Source organism: Schistocerca piceifrons, chromosome 1 (assembly GCF_021461385.2).
Source record: "Schistocerca piceifrons isolate TAMUIC-IGC-003096 chromosome 1, iqSchPice1.1, whole genome shotgun sequence".
In the NCBI taxonomy this organism is placed as follows: Eukaryota; Metazoa; Arthropoda; class Insecta; order Orthoptera; family Acrididae; genus Schistocerca; species Schistocerca piceifrons.
The window spans coordinates 104,664,205-104,687,013 of NC_060138.1; the positions used below are offsets into that span (position 1 = coordinate 104,664,205).

Here is a 22,809-nt window from a genome sequence, read left to right on the forward strand (position 1 = left end):
TGCTTCATCCCCCCCCCCCCCCCACACACACACACACACACACACACACACACACACACACACACACACACACAAAGTGTTGGGTATCAGCAATAACAGTAAATTTCATCCATTGCGAACATTTTCGGCCTTAGACCGAAAGGCTGCTGTAACTAAAAAGCCATTTTTGCATGCTGCAAGACTCACGGCTTTAGGCTTCAAGAAAAATGAACCAAACAGCTGACTGTGTTCAGGACGCACGGCGCCCATTTTTGCTGGCACGCGTCCCGCTGAGAACGAGATCAATACACACGCGCTGTAGCCCCACGTTACTCACTGGCGCCCAGGCACGCCTCCTCCAACAAATGCGTTGCGTCGGCAAGCAATGCTTTTAACATGCTATCATGGCAACTACTTCATCGTTAGGCAGTAAGCAAACGACAGATACCCCTTCGTCGATAACAACTTGATCTCTCAATATTACGTTTGACGTTGACGCATCTCTAGATATCTAAGACCAATGTTTTTTGTGAGTACATTTCAGGATTGCCGATGAATTCTGGTAATATTCCCAGCAAAGAGATCACTAGAACCTGTGTGCCTACTACTAACAAAATATTTTAATATATCCGCTAGTTCTTTCATATTTAGAATTTGCTGCAGAATCTCCATGTATCAGATACCATGGAATTCTATTACTCCATGTGTAAGCTGCTCAAAAACAGTCACACCACCCTCATGTGTTTCATAGTTTGAGCTTTGAGGTGAAAGTTAATGTACATTTTCTCCACGGCTCAATAGTCAGCTGTGTGTCTAATAATGAAGGGGACAATTTAGTTTGTGAGCATTGTTCATTCAGTCTACCTAGACCTATATCGTCGGGTTCTCTTCGCCTTATGATCGTCTAATGTGAGTGGCGGCGGCGAGGTACTAATGCCTATCTGAGGCATGTAGTTCATCGATTCAATAGGGAGGAGACAAAATTCTCTCTTCTAACGTCCAATACTTTAGTTGACATTTCGGCGATAGATTTATCTTTCAGGGGACTAATGCACCAGCATACTGTGCGTACTTCGTAAAATACGGGTTCTACACACCACAAGCCACTTAACGGTGCGAGACCGAACGTAGTTCTCTTTCACACTAATTTCCCCTATTTCCTTTAAGCAAATCTCATCGTGCAAAACGCCCCTCTTATAGCGTCTGCCACGAGATTGAATTTAACATCTACGTAACGTCGTCTGAACGATCCCGTGAATAGACGCGGCACTCTTCGTTAAATCTTTGTTCTAGACTGTCCAGTCAAATTAATGTGATCAAAAGCCTGAATAACCAACTTTTGCAATGCGAAGGTACAGGATGCGTGCCACTGACGTTCTGGAAAGAACATACAGGGATGTGGAGCCATGACAACTCCAGTAACGTGGCCAGCTGCGCTTGGTCTCGAGGCTCCATGGCGCAAACTGCCCGATCGAGGTGGTCCCACAAATTCAGGATTGGGTTTATATCGCGGGGTGCGGGAGGAAGGGGGGGGGGGGGGGGGGGGGGGGGGGGGGAAGGATTGATTGCCAGAGGAGTCGTAAATTCATCCTGATGCTCTTCGAACCACATACGTATACTACAAGCTGTGTGACACCTTGCAATGGCCTGTTGGTGGTTGCCATCGTACAGAGGAAAAACTGGTTGCATGTAGGGGTGGACGTGGTCCCCAAGGATAAATGCATACTTGTTTTGACCCTCTATACCTTCTAGAATGAGGATATCACCCTAAGCACGCAACGAAAACATTGCCCACACCATAACGCTTCTTCCTCCGATCTAGACTCTTCCGACGAATGTTGCAAGGTGTTTGCTTTCAGACGCTTGAGACCTTATTCACTTGAAAAAGCCACCAGTCGCCACTCAATCTTAGAGTTGCAGTACTGGCGTGTAAATTCCAGCCTTCGTCACTGATGAACAGCAGTCAGCATGGGTGCATGAACCAAAAGCCTGCTGCAGAGGCCCATACGTAACAAATTTCTCTCGAAGGTGGGAGAGGACACACAGTTGGTAGCCCCTTGGTTCATCTGGGCGGTCTGTTGATTAGCAGTTTCATGTCCAGTCGCCTGCACACATCTCCGAAGCCACCTTCTATCCCTTTGATTTATGGTCCGTGGTGCACAGGGCCTTTACGCCTGTTTTGGATAGCGCCATTTTGTCATGCACGGTATACTTTACCCACAATGGCATGCGAACAGTTTAACTTAGTTTTTTTGGACATGCTTCCACCCTTGGCCCGAAAGCCAATGATCATGCCATGTTGGACGTCAGATAAATCGCTCCTTTTCCGCACTATAACGACTGCACTCTCTCTCTCTACCCCCCCCCCCCCCCCACACACACACACACACTTTAACCCTCCACTGCTAGTGCTATCACCCGCCGTTTGAGGGGTGGTTGCTCGTTGACGTCTAACGTAAGCGGCGGTCAATGTAACTGGATTGTTAATTAATCCAACACGGTAAGATTCTCAGAACGATGAACAATAATCAAGAATCGGTCGAATGGTGTTTTGTAAGCCACTTCTTACGTGTTTAACTCATCTTCCTAAGACTTGGCCAACGAATCTGCCTGGTACTGTCTTTTTCCTATTTGTTTATGTGGTCATTCCACCTTAGCTCGCTAAACACTGTTACGCTTAGGAATTTTACGATACTTTATAGTTCAGTGATTTATTGCCAATAACGTAACCGGAAATTGGTGGACCTCTTCGCTCATTGATGTCCAATACGTTACATCGTTTACGTTAAGACTCAAACGGCAGTCCCTGCCGCAATCTACAGCCCCGTGCAGATCTTCCTGTATTTCATTTCTGTCTTCTGGGAAGCGACCTTGCATAAGTAACAGCATCGTCCGCGAATGTTTCCTCACAGAGCTCCTGACGTTATTCACTACATCATTAATATACATTTTATGTATACATTGTAAACAGTAAACTCCCTTGATGTACTGCCGAAATTACGTTTATGTATGCCAATTTTGTTCCTTTACGAAAGACGTTCTTTTCCATGTGCAAGGATGTCCCAAATACAATCAACTCTTGGTTCGATTCATTAACAATGCCTGAGAATACAGGTAGTTAAAACGCGCTCTGCATGTCGCAGGAACCCTCCGTAACAACTGGACAATCACTAGACGGCTGTCTTAAATCAGAGCGACAACGTCTCTACCACGTTGTGACAGCTCGCCAAGAAGGATCCAAGCGGGGTGCAGCAAAAGATATTTAATATTACCCATCAGACGAATCTGATGTCATATGTAAAGATATACATCTTCGACTAAAGTACATTTTTTTTATTTCAAAGTAAAATATTTTGTGATTGTGTACGTCCGGATATTCAGCTTAGTGTTTCCATTTTATAAACAATATTTAATGAAACAGTGATGCAAAATATTTTTTAATCGAGACAATTTAAAAATATTCATAGCCGGTTGCTGCAACTGACACCCAAAAATGGAGTGGAACCAACATTTTGTATACAACATTTCAACGGCCGATCTAGTCGTCGTCGTCAGTTGGGCTGATGCATGTACTTTCTGCCTAGATGCCCTCTTGATTGGTTGATGGATAAGCATGTAGTACAAATTTAACAGCGTAACTCTCAGCAGGTGAAGCAGAACACTGGGGTCGGTCGTCGAAATGTTGTGCATAAAACGGAAAAAACAATAACCTGGAAGTTCACAATCTATCATGCCGAGAAAAGAGTTTTTTTTTCATTCCCTGCACCCTTTGAATGTTCGCAGACATGAAGTGGCAACAAAATTATTTTTGAGCACTTCAGTAATATTTAAACAGCTAATCACAATGCAGCATCTTGCAAGTTAGGTTTTCGAAGTTTTCTTTGTTGGCGCAGTTGTCCGTACCTAATTCATAGAGCACAAAATAGCTGGACTGGCCTAAACCTGAACTTCCGCATACGTGGTTTACAAACCACCAAACTAGCACTGAAAAAAGAAAACAGAAAGAAATGTTCTGCCTTTTGGATAAACCTTTAGAAAACAAGCGACGAATTGACCACATACCCAAGGGAGAAAAAAAACAATGGGCAAGAAACGTGAAGCCGCGAGAGAGTAGCTCTGGAAAGCGTGGCCAATGCGCAAGACGGTGGAACATTTCCGTTAGAAACTGTGCAGGAAGAGGTGTACAAAAATCTGAGTGTTCTTCGACGTTACCAAGATGTAAAGACTCAGTAGCTGAAGACCGGATGCAGATTTTCATGCAAGCGTAGTCTATGGAGTGTTCATTTGGGCACATCAATTATTAGAAACACACAAAATTGCAGTGCAGACAATTGTTAACATTGCTCCTGCGGGTACAAGCTATACGGGGACGACCACAGTGACAATGTCCCATCAGACAATGGGCTTGAGGATATCTGAATAAAGCAAGACGCAAATTACTCTGTAGTAATTTATTGACCGCCACGTCATGAAAGGGACAGAAGTACACTAGAGTTCTTTACCTGGAAGTCCATTTCTAAGGTGTGACTCTGCCAAGTTCGCAGTTGCACAAATCAATTGTGGATAACATTATGTACGATAAACCGCAATGTATTCTACCGCTTTGTTAAGTATCAAAGTAGCCTTACAAGACATGTCTATTATCAGTACGTCAGAAACCAGAGTTACTCTCTCAAACGATGCTTTTTCAGGTACCTTTCATTCGATACAAACCGTAAAGCTGAACTATAAAACAGGGTAGGTAATTTCATTTTGTGGGTCTCAATATTATATCTTTACGTATGGCGCCAATACCATAAGCCAAAACGCACTGAAAAGATGCCTCATCGCTCAATCGTCTGTCTTATAACAACACGGACGAAAGCTACAGACGTAACCGCGCCGAAGTGTAACTCTTCCGAAACCACCGCATGTCTTCGTAAAACATGATACATTATTCGTATGCAGTCTGCATTCAGAGACGCGACGGTTCGAAGAGGAACACACTCTCACTCTATGAAAGGGCCAATTTACATGCACTTTTTTGGACGGCAAACAATCTTTAGTAATTCAGTATTCGAAAAGTAATGACTTTCCAAACAAAATACTTTCGTTACGAAAAGGTGGTTGTTGACGATTTTAATTTCCTACGAATCTACTTTTCTGTATAGCCGTCCTTCACTTGCAAGCACTATCTCGCAACGTTGTACTGGCTTCAACCTTCTGCACATAATTTCTTCCGTCTGCGAGCTGAACTAGCTGACTACAGCCTTCAGCCATTGCCCGCCAAGCCATCGTTTCAAATGCAAGAAAACGATAAGTCTGTGAGTGCGTGATCGGGAGTGTGGCATGGATGGTGCGCAGAGGCTATCTTATCCTCGGTACGAGCGGCGCTAAGTGGATGACGATGACAGTTTCCGCGAAATAAATTTTTGATGGCACGTCTCAGTTTGGTAAGCTTTTCGCAATACTCGTCCGGTGTAATTCTTGGCCTACGATCCATTATGTCATTCTTTGCTCTGAGTTGGTCGATGAATGAGGAGTGCCGTAACAAAAACCGTTAATCCGCATTTGCTGTTAATATAGAAAGTAACAAATAGTGATCTCTAAATGGCTCCAAAAGCTATAAAACGAAGAAACACACCATAAAACACCATGTCGCGTTGTGCTGAAAATTATTTTGTGGCAGCATGTATTTATTACTCCCGTGTCTCCCCCCTATAGCTCTAACACGCGAATGCAGCAAAAGCGGATACATCGGGTTTTGTTCCGGCGCTCCTCAAATATACTCACCTTGCTCACAATTTGAGATATCTACGTCTTTGCTGAACAACTGTAATTACTGGTGAGTTCAACATGAGGAAGAGCACTGATTGTCCAAGTTGCAAGATTTCATCAGGCTGGTTGCCATGGCTGCCACTGCGTTCTTATTACGCACATTTGCACGACCACTTTAAAAGTCTCGGCACCACTGCGCAACTATTCGTTAAGCATTACTGTCGGCTCTGAAGTCTTAAGCACAAAATCCTGACCAACATTAACAGCTTTAAATCCCGTTGCACATCAAACTAATTAAAACGTGCATTCTACAACCCGTACGGGTAACGACTTTCGAAAGCCATTGTTTGCTTTCGCCCACAATCAAACGACTACTAAGTTTGCCTTCACAGGCACTCTATAAACTACTATATTCGTCCAAATATCCCAATATTAAACTATAAGCAGGCTGCAATTACTTTGCAAATATGCAGCTAGCTTAAAATGCTTGTTTTTAGCACTATTGTGCTACCATTTCTGTAAGGTATGTCCTCATCCCTACCTTGGTCATTATGTTTAGGGATTTTTCGTCTTCTAACGGAGAACTTTTCTCACTGCACTGCCGTTGCTAATAGTGGTGCCATTGATCCTGCAAGCATGAGGAAAGACGCCACTGAACACAATGCTCGAATCGAAACTGGGCACTCTTAAGCAGGGAGTTAGAACGACATTACCTCACTGTGCCCAAACAAGCTAGCCGAAACAACACGCTCAAAATTACTGCGGGCGGAGTATCGTTAAGGTACGCCTACATGGACTGCAACGGCTACTGTCTGCGCTATGTACCACAACGAAAGCAGAAAGCAGTTTTGCTCGTACTGAGTGTTTCTGCGACCCAGATATTGCAGCAACTTTCGCTCCACCGCCCACGCCCCCTACCAGTTAAGCTTAGGTCGGCATGGTCAGTCGGCCGTGAATAATGCGGACCAGACTCGCGAGAAATCAACCCGGAACAGACTGCTAGAGTAGTTTCGTGCCGAACACGATTTATGAAATATCCTCAATTGTCGTGCCTCTGCTCCTGTTTACAAACAGGGAACCAGATGCTCATGAACAAAGCTCGAAATCCCGAGCTGTATACTATAATAATACAATAATACTTTGAATAGTAATTTTTACTCAAAGCGTACTCGCCTTTAACACTGGTGACGCATCACTAACATACAATGGCTAAGTGGATAATTTGAAAAACTAGTATTCAGGAGACAATTTGCACCAGATACGAATTAAGAAACCTTGTTTCAATGGCGGGGGGAGGGGAGGTGAGAGAGAGAGAGAGAGAGAGAGAGAGAGAGAGAGAGAGAGAGAGAGAGAAGTGTACAGCTAAAGCCGCAACTGTTATAGCGCTCACAAAGAAAAAGGCAGTAGTGGGTTATTTCCTTGCTTCTTAATTTTTGGGGTGATTATTTAGCCGTAAGGAAAATACAACACATTTCTAGGCGTTTGTATAATCACAGTCATCAAGAGGAACGATAAACCGTGACATTTCTTCTGACTAGCGTGAGGGCATCTCTCACAACTGAAGGATTTTTTCGCCTGCATATAGAATATACCAACGTTTCCGGTAGTGTGCATACGGTGCGTCCCACGTTTACCTCTATTACTCCCTTCATGACTAAGTTAACTGTTTATAGTTGTCCCAACCAATACATGTCTCCCACTTGTGTCCTTATAACGAATCCTTTCCGCCTCTTCCCTTATCCTCTGAATGATTTCTATCTACATTTCACTCTTAACTGTTCTCAGAGCACGTTTCACTGTCACACAGCTGTCTCAAATTTCCTACAACAACTAATAGTTTCACCCTTTTTATGTTTTAGTTATTTCGAAGTACTGTATTTTTTGTAATTAGTAACACTATAATCCCTATGATGAGAGAAGATCTCTAAGTGGGAGTGGTGCAGCTGTCTTGCACGTACAGCAATCACGAAATGAGTGTTGGCATTTCTGTTACAATCAACTTTTGCTTTCAGTCAGTGTTGCAACAGCACTTACCAATTCATCACTGAAAACTTGCGACAGCGCTGCCACCTGTTAGGCATCGTTCCTCGCCAGAGTACCACATCATGGCGTATTCAGATTCTAGGCACATCTGTTTTTATTCTTTGAGTAACTGCTTTTCTTTTCCATGACAAATTGTGTGATAACTAGGATGCCTATTTCATTCAATAGTCGTACTAAACCATCCTTAGTTTGGTCTGAATGGTATTCTCGTCAGCGAACCTTAGCAGCTTTACCAGCTTGCGGCTTCATTCTTACTACGAAGTTTGTAACATTAACTGCTCTACGGCATACAAATTAGACATCAGTATAGGGGGTAAATTTAACAGAACCTCCTATCTCTTAACGGTGTCTCACTTCAATTTTCACTTCTATTACTCCAACTTTATCACTGTACATAATTTAAGACTGTTCTCTTATTTGACCTGTTATGTATTATCGCGAAATAGGGGGGAGAGTGCGACAGACATGATACGAAAATTAGAGTGGCAATCATTAAAACATAAGTTATTCGTTGCGACAGGATCTTCTCGTGAAATTTCAACCACCAGATTTCTCCTCCAATTGCAAAAACGTTCTGTTGGCACCCACCTACATGGGGAGAAATGATCATCACGGTAACGTAAGAGAAATCAGGGCTCGCACAGAAAAATTTAAGTGCTCGTTTTTCCCGCGCTCCGTTCGAGAGTGGAATGGTAGAGAGACAGCTTGAAGATTGTTCACTGAACGCTCTGCCAGGCACTTTATTGTGAATAGAGTAAGCACGTAGATGAGATTACAATTCTACGCGGGATTCTGCACGTATCATCACTTGAGATCGTGGAACACTTCCTTAGGATTTGTTAATGTCCGTAGATATCATACATACTTCATTCTGTCTAAGGTCACTAACGGGGAGCTTCACTTTATTAACTTCGATCAGCGACAGTGTATCTTGGTCTAGAATTTGCGCCTTACCTTTCGCCCAAATGCAACGACCTGCCCTAATTAATATTTGATAAGAACAACCGAAGACATATTTATCGCATTTCTCAACAGTAGAATACGAGCCAACGAACATGTGATGAAACAACGGGGCTACAGAAATAAGTAAGAAATGGAAACATTACGGTGTAAAACTTATTTTTATCTGTACGCTTAGGCTCAGAATTCAAATAAAAAAAACACTATCAAAAGTCTCAGAGCAATGAAACAACAGAAAAGCTCCATGCTGTTAAATAAGCGAAAGCTACGTTGATTGTGCAAGCATAGTCTTGGGAGAGCATTCTCGAAAGGAAAGATGTCAATGTGGTGGAGGCGGGGGTGGGGGGTTTACAGCTAACAAGACTCCGACCAAAGGCATCATGTACACGCGCAATGGAATTACTCTACTTTCACGTTAGCCCTGTGCCTACAAGCATAACAATAATTGTCTTACTTGGCCAGCCTTTAATCTCCGAAATAACAGCCCACGATGCTAATCAGCAACGCATCCTTTAACAAGTAACTTTTGCCTCGGCACTGCCATGAAGTATCTAGATTGGTTCATGAAGAGGTCTCTCCCCCCTCCTCCCCCAAAAAATTAAAACAGACAACAAGGTTAAAACGAAATTTCGTAAGTTTTCCCTTCTCAGCTGGTCTTTTACAAGATCGTAAAAACTTAAATGCAAGTCAGCAACTAAGCGTCTTTCAACGATGGAAAAATAAGGCGTTGAATTTAATAATTTTACTTTAAAGCCAATCGTGGCAGGCCTCTATCTATTCAATCACACAATACCGATTACAATGAGCTATTTACATCATGTCAGTAATGAGCCTTTGCTGAAATATATCTGGAAAACCTACCATAGCTATCCAGATGCACTGAAATGAAAACGTGATTAGATTTTTTTGTATCAGTTTTATATAGGAAATTAATAGAGGGTTACTGTAAATGATACATCTGTTTTCGAAGCTCTACAGTTTGCCTAATATTATATGTACAAATATGACTGATGCATGAATATGTAACCCCAACAAGTTTGCATTTTGCAATCTTTAAATTTTATACGAATGCCCTCTGGTCACGACACGTCCGTATCGGTAGTCAAGTTCGTTCCGTATCTTATGTAGCAACATCCTGCCAATGGCAATCATGGAACATGCTTTCTCTGACCTGCTCATGATCTTGTACGTTGGGAAACGAAAACCCGGCCCTTAACGTAGCCCGAATGAAAAAGCCACAGAACGATATGTAAGGTGAACTGCGAGGCCAACGGTGCGGACATCTTCACCATTACAAATCCAATACGGAAGCTCTTAGTTTAGGTGGCGACCATCACTAAGGGGGTTTATGTTTACAAAGAAATGCACGACTTTTACTAAAACTGTTTAAAATAATCATTGCTGGACTTTCACGTCCCAGACATTAGCACTTAAATTACATGTAATATTATCACAGTAAATCACTATGGATCTAGATCTCCGCCGTTCGTAATTTTACACAGTCCTGATTTCTTCTACCTTTTCAATGAACCTTAAATATTTCGGCAAAATTTAGGAGAATTTCAACGTAAGATACAGCATACAGCACTCATAGGTTTTACCTTCCGTATTAACATAGAAATCTATTGCACGTAATGAATGGAATGTCTTAACACTATACTTTATTAGAATTTTCAGAGAACAGAAGCGTATAGAAATGTTACCCATGACAAGCGTGGTGTGTGTTTCACGACGACTTGAAAGTGTGTTAGACAAGTATCCTACGATTCCGCAGTATCCATAACATTTTAGAATAGTTAAATTTAAACATAAATATCTGCTATAATAGGTTCAACACCCGAACTTGGTTCGGACGTTGCATAGGTATAGTTGCAATATATAACTGGTACCAGGTCTCGGCTCCGGCGCTATGTCAGTGCCGGCCGAAACGTTCGACGTAAGCCATCTGGTTTCGCTTAAGTTGTGGCAACGTTGCAAAAGACGATCTCCCCTGCCCTTGGTCCCTTCTGAGCACGTTCGCAAATGTGCTGGTTTTACCTACAATCAACAAGTAAACGGCGGAGTAAGTAACTTCTTGAGTTTCATAATTTTCCCCAAAATGTCGAATCCCTGAAAATACGATTTTATTCCATATGTCTGGTTGGGGGTGGGGACGGGCGCTTTACAAGGCCATTACTTGACTATTTTGCTTGGATACGTTTCCTCAGGTATTACATTTCACAAATATTTAAATCGTTGCATCTAACCTAACCATTCAACTTACTCGTGATAATGAAGATTTGCATCCCTTTAAGTTGTTTTTAAATGCACTGGTGAAGAAACTTTATTCGTTTTCATAATTTCACATTATTAGCTGATGGTTCAGCCACCTCCCATTCCATTATGAGCAAATCTCGCGCACAAGCTAGTGTGTTGCTGGAGAAGTGTACCGAATTCAAAATTAATTATTCTGCTTGAGCAATAGAATCGTCTCATTGGCCGGTATGGGCACTCACAGAAACAATCCAATCGCCCTTTCTGCAAACTGTGCACTATGCTCCAACCCTGTAGATAATTAACAAATGGAAAAATTAGTAAGGCAAATTACTAACTTCGAGACAGCTGTAGGAACATCTTTTAACGTCGCCGTGGTTACTAAAACACGATATCCTTCCTGGGGAGCACCCTAAAGTCGTGCCCTCTTACAACGCCGTGACAAAATATGGTTTAACATCAGTTTATCATTTTGCTGTAGCAGCTGAGGTATTATCCTGCTAAAAATCGTAATATTACTCATCCTAATCACACACGAATAGACGGTGTATTGCAATCGGTAAAATTATTCAAGAGGGCACTCTTGAATGTGAACTGTTTTCTATACATTGTAATTCTCATTAACGTTTAAAAACCTCCGAATTGACGTAGATTACGCTGAGATAAGTAATTTAATGTTGAGACGCACGGGGTCGCAAATGTGGGAAATATCCCGAAACTGGATAACGAATGTTGGACATGTGCGTCGCCAGATGGCGTATCTCTCCGCAGGTGCAGCGGCTGAGCCTTTCTTTCTGTAGCGACTGATCATTCCAAATATTCGCGTCGACTTTAAGCGCGTGGAGCTCAGGGTTCGAATCTTGCGTCTGGCAGGCAGTATTTCTTTCACTGCTTTAGACAATTGTGTGTTTACATTGAAGCAACATTTATTTTATTTGCCGGTTCGCGCGCTCCGCTCGTTGTTTGAAAAACACAGTACAACAACAATCTATCGTACAGTTACCAAAGTAAATGAGTGTAAGCTCCAGAATTGAGTCGTTACCAGTAAATGGCCGATGTTTTCTTTGCGAAATAAACTCTGGAGGGGGAAAAAAGCGACAATACGAACTGGTATTACTTGGTTAGAGAAAGGATAATTTTGTAACATTTTACAACAGATCACATGTACAAAAGGTGTTCGACGTTTGGACCGTTTGCTCAAATTCAAGTATTGTATCGCTCAATTATCCTTTCACACCAAAGCCAAAGCGCCGGGTAGCGAGGTAACTTCATTTCAGCGTCATTTACGTCGCTTCGGAGAGTTTTAAATGGTTAATACGAATCACCCTGTATAACATGTCGCTACACGTTTTGTAAGAATCGCGCTACGTGACTACTTCATCGTGCAACCATGAACCAGCTGTCTTTATGGCAAATATCGCCTGCTCCCGCCAACTCCAATGGCGACTTCCACCGCAGGTGGCCGCCTCGCCAGTGCCTGCAGCTGACTTTCCCGCGGCAGCAGCTTGCACACGCCTGCCAACCTCTGCACAAAACCCAAACGCCGGCTACGCGTCGCGAGTGCGCTACACGATTTCGTCTAGCTGTTTGATGCTAACATACATTTATACCCTGCAATAACGAGAAGTCCTGAAATTTTGGAGGAAATGCACGTAAACAACTTGCTGGTGTTTGTATTGAAGAGAGGTAGAAGGCAACCAATTCACGACCAATGGCGTATCGCAGAAAACTAATACGTATAACAGCAAGAAAACAACCATCGTACACTTCATACATGTTGAGGCATGGTTAAAAAATGGGTAGAACGAACTGTTTCCAACATTTATGAATACCCAAGTTTCTACAGGTTTCTGCCTATTGCTTGCTCTTCACAATTTTTTCTTCGATACAGTGGTTCACGTTTAGCCTCTATATAGACGGGGGTGTCAACCTTTTTAGCTACTGACCACTTTTTTAATCGTTAGTGAAATTTTCTAAGTGCCCACCAGTTAAAAAGTAGTGGTTATTTATATGGAAGATAAGTTACTTTAAACAATACATAAAGCAGAGTTGCCCCACTACTCTATGCATGTAACTACTAACCGAATATTTTGTCAGAAGTTTGTGAAAACCTAATGAAAACGTCCCAACGCACAACCGCCTATCGCTCACCATGAAAGCCGCAACTCCCGCTAGTAAGTGGTAGGGTCCAGGTTGACCACCACTGATCCAGACTGTTTCCCTAGCCAACTTTCCACATCTTATGCAGCTAAGGTAGAGGAGGGCCAGGAAATCGAGCATGAATGTGTCAAGACTGACTCCGAGAGACGCGGTACGGTGAAGCAGGGCTTTTTACAAGCCTGAGGTGGATATGAATAGCTCGTCTACATTTAGATAGCACTGACGCAGCCCAAGGACAGAAATATGTGCCGCCACACGCCTTGTAGGAAGCGAGCTACGCGCTCGTAATTCATAGTCACATCGCGAACACACTGTCAGATCTGTTTAAGGGAAAGTAACGCTCGCTTGCTGGACATTCATATTTCGAACACTAGATTTCCATTCCACACAGATAACTGATGGTGATGTAAGTAATAATTTCCTCACTTTATAAACAAAACATTTACAATATGGCGCATCTAAGACCGGTAAATACGAAATACAAACGTGCTAATATTTCGAGGATTATTCTTCAATTAAATGTAGCGTTCTTGATCATTTAATATTATGTGCCGATCACCTCGGCCAACAAACTTTTCACACGCGAACCTTGTCGAACTTCACTAGCCAGTTTTCTGCAAGCTGGTTCCAAAAACCATGGAACACATTGTAAACGTTGTTCCTTTAAATGTACACATCCATGCGAATTGTTAGATGTTCCCAATGAATAACCTTCTTGGATACGAGTTACAGCAATGTGGTTAAGTAAATGAAGTTACGGTCGTTTCTCCGTAATATCCACATTTTACACACCAATAGATTACGCGTAATCAATAAGCCACAAAAGAACTTTCGTAATTTGGTTCTGATATGTAACATTTTGGCCTTGCCAGCCCCCAATGCTGTCTATTGTTTAAATGACTATGTTCGTGCTAGAAACGTTTGGGATCGTGATTACATTATCGCGAAGAGTGAAATTCAGTGCATGCACGCCACTTCTGCATTGATACACTGTAGAATTTATCAGTGTTCAAATTAACCGTAAATGGCCGTATCATTTAGGCTGAATACGGTATTTTCCGTATATGTTGCAATTCACTACGTTAGAGTTCAGAGAACTCAAATAATGCTTAACCCAACTGTAACGGACAATCTGAAGAGGAGTCCTCAGCGCTCTAAATTTAATAGGTTACAGTTTTTATGAGTGGTATATTAACTACAGACTGTGCTTGGACACGGATGGGAAGAGTTCCTCCAGCCGCCGTCACTCCATTTGCCGTGGGCCAAGATAAGCTGCACAGAGGTATCCTTTGTGGAAGGGACTGGCCGATAGATACCAGTCTTGCCCGTGGAAGTTGGCAGCAGTGGCACAGCTGCAGGCTGCAGCCCGCGGACCGAAGGAAGCAGGTCCATTGTGCCGGCCAACACAGCTGTTCGCGAACCCCATTATGCGCCAGCCAGTCCCAGCGGCGACACATGGCGACGGCAGCCGGGGGCGGCTGCTGTTTACGGGGCTTATCGGAAGAAATGTCAATGCCAGCCAATTCCGCTGCCCTTATCTATATTGTGCCCGGTAACCTGTCGAAGAATTCCTGACACCACTCTCGCGATCTTTCTACAGATTCTTCCAAGTGAGTAATTGAATTCTACTGACAGGGCTGCCATGTTTCAAATTTTCTAGTTTCTTGCGTTTAACATTAAGATAGCTGGAAAATACATTTTGTAATTTTCTACCGTTATTGCTACTCAGTTTTAAGACAAACAACCATCTGTGATTAAGCACTCCGCCAAGTAAGGCGTTACGAACGACGCTTGGCTGGTGTGTATCTAAATCTAGCTAAATTACAATTTATACAGATAATTTAACGGATGGAACTTCGACAAGTCATGTGTTTTCTTAAGGCGTGGGAATTGCCAGCACAAATGAAAAATTAGACTGCGTATCTTTTCTTCACCGCGAAGAAGTGTCTAAGTTTTTTTTTAATAGTGGAGGTAATTTTGATACCAACATATGCGTAACGGGAAGGCAATCAGTAGTAACGGTCGCCAGGAGTTGGGAGGGGCTCTAATCAACAATAATGCACAAAGTGGAAACTCTTTCCGTCATGTCTCCTGCAAGTACTCTGACAACAATGACAGCTCCATGTAATTATTAGTTCGCACAATCCGAAACGCAAAGGCACTGACGCTCTTTAAATATTATTTTACTTGAATAAGAGACAAAAGTAACAGAATTTCTACTACTATGGCATTCTACCGTCTTCAAACTTGGCGGTCCAATCATCCTGACGTCAGCTCTCCCGCTCTTTTGAGATATATCCATCCTAAAAATAGAATAGCCAGAACATGCATAAATAAGAAATATAAAAAAGATGGACCATGGGGGATATTGTCACATTAAGCCGTGTACAACGAACAAATACTGTAAGGAAAAAATGAAAATTTTTGGACACAGGACGACTCCAGAAACCAGATTACTAAGAAAAATTAGAGAAACCTTGGAAAACGAGACAGCAAGTACGATGGATAAAGGAAATCAGGGAAGATATGAAAGAGCTAGAATTAACCCCGGAATACATACTTGCAAAACGAAACAGAAAATTTAGAAAACTGAGAAACTTAAAATTTAACCCAGAGAAAAGACGAGAAACGGAAAGGGTATTTACAGAAGAGGAAGGACAAAAAAGAGCGATTGGAAAGACACTGGGCAATTCGGAAATAAAACGTATTGAAGATGACCAGAAAATGACTGACTGTAGTGGTCCAATGAGGCCGTAAAAGAAGTAAGTGGGAATCACTATCCACTGCGCTGTCAGTAACTTTCAAACCAAGTCAGTTTCGTGCATCGTTCGTAAAGCTTGGACGGAACATTCAAGTAGTTCAGCTTGTAATATAATATTTTGAGCAGTAATGACAAAAGTACAAATGGTTAGAATTTGAGAAAGGACAGAACAACATCCAGCTCCTCACAGTTATTTATATGTCAGAACAGGTGAACATAATTTTTCGAAACTTTCTGCATACCGGCCACGAACAATCTGCCATTAAGCGCCTTTTCTCAATGTCAGTTCCACCTTTGAGAAAATATGTACTATCTAGTCAACCGCAGTTATAACCGCAAAATCTGTAACTTCTTGACTACTGTCCATCTATTACAACGTCCATGTGTGACACTCCGTAACCCAAGAAGATAGATGAATGACTAAGCTCTCCCTAAAAGTAACTCCGGCCACGGCTATGCATGAAAGAAATGGAACAGCATTCAAATTAAAAACAATGACAATTAGCAAAAAATCTGATACCAAGTAGGGCGCTTTACACATTTGCGAGTCCGAAGTTTGGTCAAGCAGTTAACAGCATTTACCACTTACTGGGTCGTCTTAGAAACTATTGGGATCGATCATAATACTTAATAACGCTCAGCAAACTTCACATGCCATAAAAAGAAACTCATTCTCAATTATATGGTTACGATGTTCTGTGTTGATAAGACATGGTAAAATATTTTAACAAATTTTTCTCCTTAAAAGTATACTTACATTTATTTAGAACATGGTACTTTTTGATGGGAAGGTCCCCTTCACGTCAATCGTCCGAGATTGTAAGTACAGCTTCTTACTGCTTGCCGCAATGTCACATTTAAAGACATTTAACACTAACTCGTCAATCATTCCAATAGCTGCTTAAAAATATTTTTGGATGCACTAAGCTAATGCCATGACGTCAACATGTCGATAAATTTAAGACCAAGATAAAAGGTATAAGTTGTGAATCTGTGTAGGTTTCAGTATTTATTTTTATATTGCAGTACATTAACACAGACATATATTAATTATATTTATAACTATCTCTCGTGTATCACGAAGTTACTGTCACGAGTGCTGTGGGTCGCGAATTATAAATCAGGAATCAAACAGAAGAGAAAGAGTTAACTTATTGTATGTATGGTATAAATGTCTCCTTAACAACAAAATAAGTCTGCTGAATTAAATGCCAGTCTTTTGATTGTTGTCTGTCGCTTATCACTTCTTACACCTCCGGCAATGTTTTTTGATGTGAACAACGCAGAGTTGCACCCTCGTTCGGAGTCCACGTTAAACAGTTGGGAAGTCTGAATGATGCAGAAAGACTACAGCACACCACCTCCAACAAGATCACTACAGCGTCCAAAATAATCTTCCGACTTTTTAAATGAACACACCTCAATTGACTTGTTTATTTACCTTCGACACGTGTTTCAGCCTTTTATGCCGTCTTCAAGTGATTGAGTTTATAGAGTAAAAGGCTGAAACCTGGGTCGTAATTAAACAAACAATACAATCAAACAGCAGTGTGTCCATTTAAAAATTATTATAGGACTGTTGCTCAGCAACATCAAAAATCTTCAAACTGATGACTGCGAACATCGAGGTGTCTAAACCTAACGTCCCAGGGCGAGGATCTTTGGAGGAGAAAAAGCAGATATTAGTGTGTTCTTGACGTTTTAATGGCGTGGAAGCTCTGTAAATTCGCTCTATGCAATAAAACGTTTCGTATATAACCGTGCCTTACTTCATTCGGTAGTAGTTCTAGTACGCCTTAGTACCTTACTTCCACAATTGCTTTCTTTGTGACTTCAACATTACCTCTGACTACTACAAAGTAAAAAATTGTCCTGTGCAAATGTACTAGAACTAAAAACAATTATCCCACTAGAACAAGCTGGGACACCTTAGAAAGTAGTGTTTCCTATCAACTTTTCTAATGTGTCTTTAGCAATGAGAGTTTCTTTAGAAGCACTTCTCTCTTAATAGGAGTCTCGAAAAAATTACAGCTGTTCGCAACTCTAAGGTTAGTTTAAAATCCGTGGCCCTTTACTCGATAAGGTCCTGCTAGGCATATTTACTATGGCGTTGTTTTGAACAGTCACCTACACACCCAGCCTCTGTATGGGGATGCGGTTTATGTGGAACCCACATATATGATGATCGCTTACACAGATCGCAGGATATTAATTTATGGTAGACATCTGAAACAGAAAAATTCAAAACCGCTACTAGATAGGTTCGAAAGGTTATAATGAGTTTTAAATCCTTTTAAATGTTTGTTGAAGACGCCATAAGCCAGGTGTTTGCATTACGTCCGACGAACCTATTTTCGTATTATTTACCCTCCGTATTACATATATTTTCAAAAAGCATTAAAATGTGACTAAGAAATCGCTGAGAATCGTACATTTTAGGGAAGAGTTCACGCAAACTTTTTCTACGTGTAAATCGATTAAGCAATGTATGTATCACAGATGATAAAAAGCGCGTGGGTTTATTGAGATGGGTGATTTTAATGTATTTATTGTTAGTATACACTGCCGCCGCTAGATGGCTCTTGCACAAACACTACCTGGAGACGAGCAACGGATCACCAATCGCTTGCAGCTACAAGAGGGATTTTCAATGCCCAGAAGAATGGCAGCGTCGACTACCTGCTCGCCTCCACTTCGGCAAGGGAAGGAACGCACACTTTTTGTACAAGAGCGGAGCCGTAGCGACACAAGAGCAACAAAGCCGGCAACCTACTGGCCTTGGAAACGACCGGGCAGCCGCCCCCGAGTCGTACAAACCTATCGCGCTGAACTCTGCCCAGAACAAGTATTGGCCCTTATCTAAGCGCAAACACCTACAACGTCACTAGTTTATGGCTCGTCTTCCTGCATTACCGAAACTTCGGTGCCAGATAGCGGAACCATCCGGAACGACTAACACATTTTCTGACAGCTACAACTGTTGCAAATAATTACGGCGCGTTAGACCTCTCTGCAGTCAGCCGGACCTGTAAGTTTTACATCTGCACTTTAATTCAAACACTTACACCCCGTTAACTGCTAAATGTTTACATTTATTGGGGTTTTCTTTCTTGAACGTTCAATAAATTTACACACAACCTAGAAAATACTGAAACCTCAAGAATATCTATCGAATCCCAAATACATATTTTGTTTATTATCTCTGGCTGCGTCAAGTAACCTTTCTGTAATAGGTAAGACTTTAGTTTACGTCTTAAAATTACCACAAGAAGTCAAGACTACATAGAACTGCGAGGAACGACACACCGTACAACATGCAATCAATACGACGAAAGAACCAAATCAGAACAATTTCCCATTACGTCACGACTCACGCACTCCTCAGATTGTTTTACGTCGTGAGTCGCTTGTTTAAACAAATGGAGTGTGAAATAAAATCAGCAGACACCGGCACTAATATTTACTTACAAGCCATGGTGTACACAAACATGCATCCATCGTTCTATTAATGTAAATATGAAGGAGTTTGGGGTAATAAACGCAGTAGATGATTGTGAAATACTGATAACGGAGGCTATGCCATGAAAAATCATATTTGTGATCTTTCAGTATACCCAAACGACCTCTACAAGTGTTTACAACATCGACCCCACCGTTATTCCCAGGCATGTCGTCCAACGTCAAAAATCAATTGAAATAAACGCCGACAGTGTATTACATAAGATTAACGGGATACCAAATATGAAGACACGAATTTCAACAACAGCGATTTTTATAGTCAGGTATAGTGAAGTTCTTACTCATTACGCAATATCCCACTATTACTCAATATTCCCGGGAGCCGAACGCCAGAGAATGGCTGCCGTGCTTGGTCACCCCTGCGCGTGACTCACGGTCTAACGAAACCGGTGAACAGCTTCCAGGCTTCTACATCCAGTGGGCTGCAGTGGCCAGTAAATTTGAAGTAGTTTCGGTGCAAGAGGCGATGAACAAAATTATAATTTCGGTTCAGTTTCCACTACTAGAAGATGCTACTGACAAAGCAAAGAGAATGGTCTCGAGTACTGGTAAATCGTCGCTCTAGGCAACTCAGGTACGAAACGCTGTCTAAAATTTTCTTAATGACTTGTCTTCACCTGCAACATCATTTCCCAACATTTACGTTTTTTCGTTATTTATATTTGTATCAAACATTTGTGACGATTTTTGTTTAAATGTGTAAGTGTGGACTGACAGTCCTCTTACATAGGAGGGGAAACCACCACTACAAAAAGACAGTTCAATTAGTGCATAAACAGTACGTCCCAGCCTTGGGTTCAAATTTGTTTTCTTCTACACATATGCATCATGAATTACCTAGATACGCATCACTTATGCAAGTTTTCATTTTGCGCAAGTAGTAAACAAATCTACGAAGCGGCACAATGAAAAACGTGCAAAAACTGAAGTAGGGAATTTATTAACAGCGTCAATTGTAATAACCATTTATCCATCTTTACTACTACAAAATTGAACTTTCTGAAGGATCTAGGTTGTGGGGGGCCACGAGCGCGTAACGCAGCAGCACAGCCGACCGCAGCTTTTATAATACCTAACCGGCCAGCCTACAAGGTCAGCAACAGCGAAGGGTCTTTGTTCGCTGTCGGCTCATACACGGCCGGCTAGCTTCTCCAGCTTGGGCCCGCTACGCCGGCCGACGCGGCCAACGCCGGCACACGCGCCGGCCGCTATGCCGACGCCGCTGATCAATATGTCTTCGTCAGCGACAGCGGGGAGCCGGCAAACGTACGCCGTGCGTGCTGCACAGACGGCGAGCGAGGACCGAACAAAGACGGCTGGAGGCAAGGCGTGCTGTGCTGCTGCTGGCCGCGACCCACGCTCCCCCCGAGCGGCCCACGCTTCCCTCTGGAAGGCCAGGACGAGTTTTCTTTGTGTTATCGGAACCTGGCCCGCTCTGACAACACAGCCTCGTTCCCCTCCGTCCACACGTGGTCTGCTCAATAGCCTATCCAAACTACTTTGTTTCCTTTTCAAACTCTTGGGCTGAGACGTACATACTACACGTGAGCTAACACTAACACTCAACGTACTTTGCTCGCCAAATCTAGGAGCTATCGGTCGTTCTCACAATTTGAATATTCCGCGCATCTGAAATGTTCCGGTTATTACCTAACGTCAGCATATCATGCAAACATTTGCTTATAATAAAAATCTGAAAAACTGCTGCTTACAATTTATTACGCAGTTCACAATAAAATCTCTATGCGTACAATGCACATTTTGCGTTCGAACATATGCAGATACTACATTCAAATTCGCAACAATTTAGTGTCTTTCTTTCCAGCACGATAACCGCGGCTAATTCTTCGAAACAAAACTCAAGATACAGAATATTTATTCGAAATATTAGATTACAAAATACCCGTTAACATTTTACGCCTGGGAATCATGTTATACGTACTATCTAAAAACTTTACAAGAATATATTTACATGACTTAAGCCTGTATACACACTTCAATCTATGACTCGTTACAACCTTGCTTGTTACGCGTTTCACGCACGCGTGTCTAATTGGGCAGTCATTTAGCCGGCTGCCTTGGAAGCCAAGCTTGATACGACACGTGTGAAACTCACCTGAACAGCTGTTACAGAACTTTGCAAAGAAAAATGTTCCACACGCCTAGCGGCTTAAAGATACATACAACAAACTGATTCCCGCCAACAAGGAATATTTAATGCTGAAAAGGGTACAGAACATTTGGCAGAAATGTTTCGCGTGACCTGACTCCACGGGCGTATTCGTTTGCCTCTTGGCCTTGCCTGCAAAGTGATTCACCACCCTAAAGCAGGAGCTCGCTTGCTATTGATTCTAGCTCCTCCGCGCCGGCGGCGCTCTGCACTGCGTTAGTTGAATACAAACAAGCTACCATGCATTTATAGGCAAGATGGCCAGCGTCAAACTTTCCGGTAAATTGCCATAACAATATAATACAGAATGAAGAAACACTAACATTTCTAAAAACACAGACAGAAAGAGTGAAAACAGGCAAAGCACAAACACAAGTAAATAAAAAGCTACTTACCAATACTATAAAGTGAATTTTATCACATGCACCTCAGCGCAACGTCGAGTTTCAAACAGCTACCCCTCGTGGACAGACGCAACGGCGTGCACTTCTATAACGATCGGCAATTCGTCCTCCAAAAATACTGCGTCACGATAGACAAAATAACAACACAACACCCACTAGACTGTATTGTTGTCACACATGATGCGTAACCTGGCGATTGTGTGGTGTCTTGCAGAGTTCGCTTGCCCTGTATCCGCGTGAGAGGCTCGCCAGACTGTGTCTGCCTGCTAGTGACTTCAGCAGGCGAGCGGGTGGTCCGTTTCCTCCCTCCTCACTTCTCCCCGCGCAGCCATTCCCTTTCGGCAGACCCCGGTGTTCTCCGAGCTCCACCGAACCGTACCGAAGCGCAGCCGAGGCCACTCGCTGCTGTGCCGAACGCCGTTGTCATGGCAACGCAAGCCGATGCGAGCATTGCAGAGCCGCTAATTCCTGTGAACTATGCTTGAGACTAGATGAATGCCCGTCGATCAGTTGATCAAAGTTTTTGCCCCAAATCTTACTGTCACGATGATGTGACTATATCAAAACGTATTCCCTAATGTACTGAAGAAACAGGAATAGCAGAAGACTTGATGGTACCACACTTCACAGAAATGATGGAGCGGCACGTTTTTAATTGTGGCTAATAGTTAACATTGCAGTATTCCAATGTTTGAGTTTAGCCTCCCTTTGGTCTTACAGATATTTCGCCCAACTGAGGGGCGGGGGAAGGAGACTAAGCGTGTATGGAAAGTGAATAAAGTCACGTGTCGTTCCTTTCGCCA

The 22,809-nt window shown here is 42.5% G+C and overlaps 1 protein-coding gene across 4 annotated transcripts in view; it reads right to left on the reverse strand.

Moving 5' to 3' along the window:
• The window catches only part of LOC124792021 (RNA-binding protein Musashi homolog 2), a 123,877-nt gene extending 101,584 nt beyond the window's left edge, over positions 1–22,293 (reverse strand). For 2 of the 4 annotated variants that reach the window (XM_047257905.1, XM_047257904.1), the window contains exon 1: positions 21,998–22,293. The gene's annotated coding sequence lies outside the window, so the exon portion shown is untranslated. The remainder of the gene's footprint in view (positions 1–21,997) is intronic. The other 2 variants (XM_047257907.1, XM_047257906.1) reach the window with 1 other exon arrangement.
• Positions 22,294–22,809: the final 516 nt, after the last annotated feature.